Source organism: Mustela nigripes, chromosome 2 (genome assembly GCF_022355385.1).
Source record: "Mustela nigripes isolate SB6536 chromosome 2, MUSNIG.SB6536, whole genome shotgun sequence".
Taxonomy (NCBI): domain Eukaryota; kingdom Metazoa; phylum Chordata; class Mammalia; order Carnivora; family Mustelidae; genus Mustela; species Mustela nigripes.
Genome location: NC_081558.1, coordinates 57215211 through 57224618, shown reverse-complemented (window position 1 = coordinate 57224618; position 9408 = coordinate 57215211). Strand labels below are relative to the sequence as shown.

General features: G+C 41.9%; 1 long non-coding RNA gene across 1 annotated transcript; it reads left to right on the top strand.

The window, feature by feature from the left end:
* The first annotated feature begins 17 nt into the window (after nucleotides 1-17).
* LOC132011606 (uncharacterized) lies at nucleotides 18-5666 on the top strand. The gene is made up of 3 exons (XR_009402409.1): nucleotides 18-210; nucleotides 614-739; nucleotides 5467-5666. It is a non-coding gene; the product is annotated as an uncharacterized LOC132011606 (long non-coding RNA).
* Nucleotides 5667-9408: the final 3742 nt, after the last annotated feature.

Here is a 9408-nt window from a genome sequence, read left to right as displayed (position 1 = left end):
ACAACCCGGCGCTGCTCCACGCTTTAACCCTCTCCCTGCAGTGGAGGGACAGGTGGCAGGTCCCGGGTTTCGCCGGGAAGGGTGGAGGCCTAAGACTCGGGGCTGACGTGGACCCCCAGCTCTGCACCTTACGTCCTCTTTTTCTGTGCAATGAAAACAGTAGTTCCTCCCTCACTGCATCGTGGCGTTAGTTTAAACGGGCTTTCGAAGGTGAGGCCCCTAGCACACTGACCAGCAGTAGACCCTCAATTGTTAACCTGTTATTATTGTCATCTTCTCGAGGGACCTCACTTTGTCTCCTTACCTTGCCTGATTTTTCTCCCAAGCTCGAATCACCATCTAACACACTGTATTTTTACTTTATTGATTTTATTGTCTTTTATTTACTGCCGTGGATCGTGTTGGCATGTAGTAGGTGCTCAGTCAATTCTTGTTGAATGAATGAACTTACATGCATGAAATGAGTTAACTTTTTCTTAATAATTCATATCTGCTCATCCACTCCCCAGTCACATCTAATCCTGGTGCAAATCGGTTTGTACTTTATTAGCTTTCAGGAATCTAAAGTAAAAAACCAGCATAAAAACTTCAATGTGCTTTTAAAATACTTTAGATACTTAACGAACTCCTAGATGCGCCACCCTAGCGCTGATGGCGGGAATGGACTGAAAGGGGAAAGAGAAACGTCACCCAACAGTTTGTCTTCCTGGACACCTGCGCGGGACACTCTGAGGCTAAGGTAAGGGTGGTGCATGCCAGCCTGCCAAACTGCATTTGGCTTGGGCAAATCCGAGTCAGGATAGCCGAGTGCTGCAATGCGTGTCGAGCCCCAGCTTACCTGGGGAGGAGGCTGCCCATTGCCAGGCGAGAAGGAGCCCGGGTGACCCAGTGGTGAAGAGGAGCGGCACGGGGCGGGGCAGAGGCCAATAAATGAAAAGGGAATAACAGTGTAGCTGGAAGAGTGGAATTAAGGGGAGGGACCAGGCTCTAGGGTTAGTTTTGCGGAGGCTGAGGCTGGGGGCTAGGGAGAAGCAGGGGAAGGGGATCTTGCACCAAGGTGAAATTGTCAAGACCCAGAAAGAGATTCAAAATCTTTAACCAGTAACCCCACCCCGTATCCGGTGGAAATCATCCAAAAGAGAATAAACTTGCCCACTGCAGCAGTTTGCAGTAAGATAATTGGAAACACCCTAAATGTCCAGCAATAATGGGATGGTTAAGGGAATTATGGTAGATATATCAGATGAAAATTTCCTCACCTTTTATAAAGGGGTATTTCTGGTGACTTGGGAGGCAAAATGCAAACTTCTTAGAATAAATGAGACATTAAACAAGAAAAGCAGGGTGTAAAAGTGTTCACAATTAAGGTGAAATAAATATGCCTCATGGTTAAAAAGCAGAAAAGAACCTCAGAAATTTGGATTGTTATGTTAAGAGGTGAAATACAGATGAATTGGGCTATATACTGATGAACTAAAATATCCTTTTATGTCTTAATATAAATTCTGTAAAACTCTATATGGAGGCCAAAGTGTATAATTTTTACAATACCTTTCTGAGAATGAGAATTATGAGTGGTGACTCTAGCTGTAACTATGGGCTTATATATATATAGTTGTAGGGTTTTTATTATTTTTAAATGTTAATATACATTCTTCAGGATAACTGCTAAGTCCTTCATAGAAACACAGAATACTGAAAGTACAAGAGAAACTAGGAAAATCTGAATGACATTGGTAGATTGTACCAATATTCGTATACTGGTTTTGATACTACTTCTTATTAATTTTACTAGTTTAAGAAATTGAGGTATAAGACTTCATAAAATCCACTCTTTTAAATATACAATTTAGTGGTTTTTAGTATATTCAAGGAGATGTGTACCCATCACCACTAATTCCAGAACATTTCATTGCTCCCAAAAGAATGTGGTATCCATTAGCATTCCTTACTCCCCTCCCTTTCCCAACCACTAATCTACTTCCATTTCAGTGGATTTGCCTCTTCTAGATAATTTGTATAAATGGAATAATACGATATGTGGCCTTTTGTGTGTCTGGCTTCTTTCACTTAGCATGATGTTTTCAGAGTTCAGCCATGTCATAGCATGAATCAGTACTTCATTCCCTTTTATTGCTGAATAATATTCCATTTTATGGAATATGCCACATTTTATCATGCATTAGTTTACGGACATTTGGGTTGTTTCTACTTTTTTGCTCTCATGAATAATGCTTCTATGAACATTTGTGTACATGTTTTCTTTCTTTTTTTTTTTTTTAAAGAATTTATTTAATTATTTGACAGAGAGAGATCACAAGTAAGCAGAGAGGCAGGCAGAGAGAGGGGAAGGGAAGCAGGCTCCCTGCTGAACAGAGAGCCCGATGCGGGACTCGATCCCAGGACCCTGAGATCATGAGCTGAGCCGAAGGTAGCGACTTAACCCACTGAGCCACCCAGGCACCCTGTGTACATGTTTTCATGTGACATATGATTTCATTTTTCTTGGGTATATGCCTAGGAGTAGAAATACTGGGTTATATGATAACTATTTTAACTTTTTGAGAAATTGCCTGTTTTCCAAAGCATCGGCACCACTTCATATTCCTACTAGTAATTTCAATTCATCACCAATTTCTCCATATCTCACTAATGCTTATTATTATCTTTTTGATTGTAGCCATCCTAGTGGGTGTGAAATGGCATCTCTTTGTGGTTTTGATTTGTACTTCCTTGATGGTTAATGACACTTCAGGTGCTTCCAGGCCATTTGTATATTTTCTTTGAAGAATTGTCTATTCTTCAGTGAATTTGCTCGTTTTAAAATTGGGGTTTTTTTTAATCGTAGAATTGTAAGATTTCTTTATATATTCTGGGTACTAGATCCTTATTAGACATATGACCTGCAAATATTTTCTTCCATTCTTTGGGTTGTCTTTTCACTTTTTTTTACAGTGTCCTTTGAAGAAGAAACGCTTTTAAAAAAAATTTTTGATGTGGTCCAATTTACCTATTTTTTCTTTTACTGCTTGTTCTTTTGGTGTCCATATTAAGAAATTATTCCTTAACCCAAGGTCATGAGGATTTATCCTGTTGTTTTTTTTTTGTTTTTTTTTTTCCAAAGAGTTTTGTAGTTTTACCTCTTACATTTTAGGTCTTTGGCCCATTTTAGTTTTTGTATATGGTGTGAGGTAGGGGTCCAACTTCATCTTTTTGCATCTGGATATCCAGTTGTCCCAGCACCATTTGTCAAAAAGACTATTCTATTATCCATTGAATTGTATTGTTATTGAATTGTATTGTTACTTTTGTCAAAAATCAATTGATAGTAATGTGTGGGTTTATTTCTGGACTCTAGATTCTATTCAACTGATCTATAGACTATAGTTTTGTTTTTTTTTTTAAGATTTATTTATTTGAGGGCGCCTGGGTGGCTCAGTGGGTTAAGCCGCTGCCTTCGGCTCAGGTCATGATCTCAGGGTCCTGGGATCGAGGCCCGCATCGGGCTCTCTGCTCGGCGGGGAGCCTGCTTCCCTCTCTCTCTCTGCCTGCCTCTCTGTCTACTTGTGATCTCTCTCTGTCAAATAAATAAAATCTTTAAAAAAAAAAGATTTATTTATTTGAGAGAGAGAGAAAATGGGTGGGAGGGACTGAGGATAGAGAATCTCACACAGACTCCGCACTGAGCCCAACCTGGGGGCTTGATCCCATAACTCCAAGACCACAACCTGAGCCGAAACCAACTGTATCACCCAGGTGCCCTGTGTACTATAGTTTTACAAGATGCTACCACTGGGGGAAACTAGGTAAAGTATACATGGCATTTCTTTGTATTATTTCTTACAACTGCTCATGACTCTATAATTATCTAAATAATTATTTAATTTTGAAAAAACAGAGATTTTTTAAAAAAGATTTTTTGTTTGTTTATTTATTTGACAGAGAGAGACACAGTGAGAGAGGGAACACAAGCAGAGTAAGAGGGAGAAGCAGGTTCCTGCTAAGCAGGGAGCCTGATGTGGGGCTCGATCCTAGAACCCTGGGATCATGACCTAAGCCAAAGGCAGACGCTTAACGACTGAGCCACCCAGGTGCCCCTGGAGATTATTTTTTTTAAGACTTTATTTATTTATTTGACAGACAGAGATCACAAGTAGGCAGAGAGGCAGGCAGAGAGAGAGAGAGAGAGAGAGGAGGAAGCAGGCTCCCTGCTGAGGAGAGAGCCTGATGCGAGAGGCTCGATCCCAGGGTCCTGGGATCATGACCTGAGCGGAAGGCAGGGGCTTTAATCGACTGAGCCACCCAGGTGCCTCAAAAAGCAGAGATTATTTTTAGGGTACATTCTTACCGCCACCACCCCACCTGTGCGCCTGAACTAAAAGAAGTGCTTTGTTCTAATTTTTCTTGCTTTCTCCTGAGGTGCTTACTCTCACCCTCCAGGTGGCACCAACTCACTCTTTTTACCTCTAGTTTTTCACAAGTCGGAGCAGGAAAAAGGTCCACCAGAATGACTCTGGGCAGTCTTCTCCGAGCCCTGGCCTGCCCTGAAGCTCCCCTCAACATAACAGGGAGATTCAGGGTTACCTTTGCTTTAGGGAGCATCTAGCCTCATAGAATGAATTCCCCAGTCAAAGAAACAGTCCACTATTTTTTCTCCTTTGAAAACATTCATTAGTTCATTCATTTAGTCAGTTAGCACTTACTGAGCACCCACTACTACGCAATTCTTAAAAACATAGCAAATACTCTATACAGGTAAGGTATTATCTTAATAAAAACTGGGCTTTTTTTTTCAGGATCAGACAATGAACACAACTCCCCACACACATTTGCAAACGTAAAGGGCTACACTATAATAAGGTATGATCAATATTGGGGCAGAAGTATCACGATATAAGAGCTGGCATTTATCAAGGACTCATCAGAAGACAGACATTTCATGTATTTTATCCTTAACCTACCCAAAGAAAGGTTGGAGTAAACATCACTGCCCCTATGGTCACAAAAACAGGATCTCAGAGAAGTTATGTACATTGCCAGGGGATTCACAGTTACTAAATGACAGAGCTGGCTTTAAAAACTAGGTTCCCAGGTTGCCAAAGACCGCTACTTCTTCTCCTGAACCCCAAACCATCAACTGAAAGGAAATTTCAAGTAGAAGTCGTCTCTAGGAAGGTTTGTGCTGAACACATAGTTATTAGATGACCTGGGGAATCAGTCAGCCTCCTAGATATGCTTTCCTTCCACCATTTCTTCCAAGCGTCCTAACATAGTTCTATTTATAAATGATTCCTGAATTTAGCAAGAGGCATTTTCCAGTTAGTTTAATAAGTTGCTTTTTTCTTTCCAATTACAAGGGAAAAAAACATATATTTGGGGGGAAAAAAACTTAGGACACTTAGGACATTTACTTTTAGCAAAATAAAATGAAAAGTAGAAAATTAACTCTTCCTTTTTCTTTTTAAGGTTTTATTTATTTGTCGGAGAGTGAGAGAGCGTGCATGAACAGGGGGAGCAGCAGGCAGAGGGAGAAGCAGGCAGGCCTCCTGCTGAGCTGGAAGCCCAATGCAGGACTCGACCCCAGGACCATGACCTGAGCCAAAGGCAGATGCTTAACTGACTGAGCAACCCAGGTGCCCACCAAAGTGCCTTTAAACCAGCACTTACCCCAGACATTTAGTTGTTTCCAGTTGTTCGATATGTAAATGACATGGTGACAAACATCTTTAGTATACATTTTGTCTCTGTTTCTCTTTGTTTCCCTAGGCCACAAGGGAGGTAGCCCCTTGTCAAAGGATGTGCTGATACTGCCTTCCAGAAAGTTCATGTCAGTTCCATTTCTCTAGTTTGTTTTAGTTTAATTTAGTTTCAACATTTGGTTCAGCATTTAGTTTAGTTTCAGCATTTACCAGTCATCGCCCCTAGTGAACAACCAGAAAATGAAACTGACGTTTCTATAGCTACTTCTTTGGGCTAGGCATGGTACTAACTCACTCTTACATGATCTCATTTAATCTTCATAACAATGTCAGGAATCTAAAATTCAGAGAGGCACATTCATTTGTCCAAAGTGATACAGCAAGCTAGGAATGTAAGCAGCCAGAGTGTTAAACTCCTTAGAACCTTCCAAAGGATTCCCCTTGCACTTAGAATAAAATCCAAACTACTCCTTATGGCCTATGAATCCCTAATGTTCTGCATCCTGCCTCCCTCTCCCACCATGCTCCCCTCTAGCCATACTGGTTTTCTTTCTGTCCCTCCAGTTCTCTACCATCCTGCCCACCACAGGGCCTTTGCCCTGCCATTTCCCCACATCTTTTACATGGCTGTTGCTTTCCCACTCTGGCTCCACCTCCTTGATGAGTTGGTCCTAATGTCCACAGCTAACATAACAAAAGACCCCTGTCTTGTCCATGATCTTGTTTTATGTCCATCATGGAAGTTTATCACTGTCAGATTGGTCATTGATTTGCTTGCTGTATTTGTCAGGATCTTCCAGAGAAACAGAAACAACAGGGTGTGTGTGTGTGTGTGTGTGTGTGTGTGTGTGTGTGTGTGAGTATGTAGAGAGAGAGAGAGAGAGAGATTGATTAACTCTAAGGAATTCATTCATGCAGTTATAGAAGTAGGCAAGTCTCATGATCTTCAGGGTGAATCGACAATCTGAAGACTCATGAGAGTTGATGATTTGGTTATAGTCCAGGTCCAAAGTGTCTGAGAACGAGGAGAGCTGATCATGTAATTCCTGTCTAAAGACCAACAGGTTCAAGACTCAGGAAGTGCCAATGTTTCGATTTAAGTCCAAAGGCAGAAAAAAAGCTGATATCTCAGTTTGAAGGCAAACAGGCAAGTGTAGTTCTCCCTTAGTCAGCAATTTTGTTTTATTCAGGCCTTCAACGGATTGTATGAGGCCCACCCACATTGAGGAGGGCCATCTGCTTTACTTGGTCTACTGATTTAAATGTTAATCTCATCCAAACACACTCTCACAGAGAGACCCAGAAAAATGTTCGACCAGACATCTGGGCACCCCATGACCCAGTCAAGTTGACACATAATATTAGCCATCACACTTATTTATCGTCATCTCTCCACCTTTAGCTGCTAAGGCAGCTCCTTGAGTGTCCTGTCCCTGGCAATTGGCACATAGTAGGTGTGAAATAATAACAACTGAATGAATGCATGATAGAGCCTAGATTCCAGCCTTGATCCAAGCAATTCCCCGTTAATTTTTTTTTCACATTTATTCTTTTTCTGTAATAAATGATTTCACATTGATCACTGATGATTTACTGAAAAGAAAATGATGTAACATCTAAAATCAAATCAGTGTCCCTGTGCAAATGTATGATTTGTGTGTGTGTGATGACAAAGCCCTGGATTGGGAATCTGAGGGCACTACTCAGCTTCTTGGGGACCCTCAGTTCCCAGGCAACAAGTTAACACCCATGTTGTTCTTCTCTGACCGTGTGACTGTGAGCCAACTGAAAGTCAAGTCGGCCTGCAGCAATGCTTCAAGGTTACTGAGAGATGATTTCCTGCCACTGCAAAGTGGGAGGAGAAGCAGCATCTGCAGGAGGGGTGGAGTAGCTGAATACTTATTAGTGATTCATCAGGAGCTGATGACACGAATAGAAAGGGTTAGAAAATCTCCATTGATCAGACTGAAGAATAATGACCTTCCAGTATATCCAAAGGGAGTATCTATGATAAGCTCTGAGGCCTGCACCCACCCCTCAGTGACTGTTTTAGACAACCCATAATGCCTGAGTCCAGTAAACGTTGGCTTATGCTGGGGTTTAGGGATTCTGTAGTCAGAAGTCCCAGAGGACAAGTTATATAAACAGCTAAAATACACATGCATGATGTGGTAGAGTGTACACAAATCACACTTGTGTGAATAAAGCAGGAACACATTTCATGTGCAAGGACTTGGTTCTGGCATTGCCCCGGAGGGTATTGATACAATTTGTGAAGGACCTTTGACTCAGGAACCTCCAGGGAGTTCAGCCATAAGGTTGATTTCATTTTTCTCTTGCAAAAAATGTCATGGGGGACCTATTATACATTATGCTTTGCTTGGAAGGGACTTGAACAAGAGTTGCTGTGTTGGGGAAGGAAGGGCATGGAGCTGGAATGCTCAAGAGCCACATTTAGCATGTAATTGCACCCCAGCCAAACAGAGGCATCAAGAGGAGGGAGGGAAGTGGGGAGAGAGAAAGAGAGAGGAAGAGAGAAGAGGAGAATCCTTGAAATAATTAAATACTTGCTATTTACTACCCAAAATCACTCCAAATAGCCATCATGGAAAAAAAAAATAGAACATTGCTAGATTATATTGTCTTGTTTTCTTATTTTGCTTCAGACTTGGGCAATTGAGCAGAACATTTTGGTAAATGAACAAGCTCAGGAGCCGTTTGGGTTGGGCTCCAGTCCCACCTGCCATAGGTGCCATCAGTGCCATCGGTGCCATAGGTATTTAAACATAATTAATTCTTTCCTATTTTAAAAAGGAAAATAGGGGTACCTGGGTGGCTCAGTGGAATGGGCCTCTGCCTTTGGCTCAGGTCATGGTCTCAGGGTCCTGGGATTGAGCCCTGCGTCAGGCTCTCTGCTCAGTGGGGAGCCTGCTTCTCCCTCTCTCTCTGCCTGCCTCTCTGCCTACTTGTGATCTCTGTCTGTCAAATAAATAAATAAAATCTTAAAAAAAAAAAAAAGGAAAAGAGAATAAACCTCTCCTTCTGACTACCACCCCCTTGGAATTATCTCACCCTCTCAGGAAAATCATTGATAATCCATACAAATTATACAGATGACTCCTGGAGCCCCTGAGTAGCTCTCTTGGTTAAGTGGCCAACTCTTGATTTCGGCTCAGGTCATAAATTCAGGGTGGTGGAATCGAGCCCTCTGTCTAGGCATCTGGCTATCTGGCTCCATGCTCAGCACAGAGTCTTTGTCCCTCTCCCTGTCCTCCTCACCCTGCTCACTCTCTCTCTCTCTCTCTCTCAAGTAAATAAACAAATAAAATCTTTTTAAAAGATTACATAGACCACTCTTTAAAAAGTTGCCCTTATTCTTCCCTTGCCACTGCCCAGCCCCCTCTCCCCACCTCCACCCACGGAGTCTGCTCTGTCGAGGTCTCCACCTTTGTTCTGTGATGACTGCAGAAGCTTTTGTTTCAGTTCTCCTCTTGCTCAACCTTTAAGCCACATTTGAAACTAATAACTACTCCCTTCTCGGAACTCACAAAACGAAGTGGTATATTACTTACCTCTTGCTATGTAAGAATCACCCCAAACTTACCTGCTTAGAATGACACACATGAAGTGAGATTTCACTTCATGCACTTTGGGGCAGCTACTATCAAAAAGTCCAGAGAACCCCAAAACAGAAAAACAAGTGTTGACA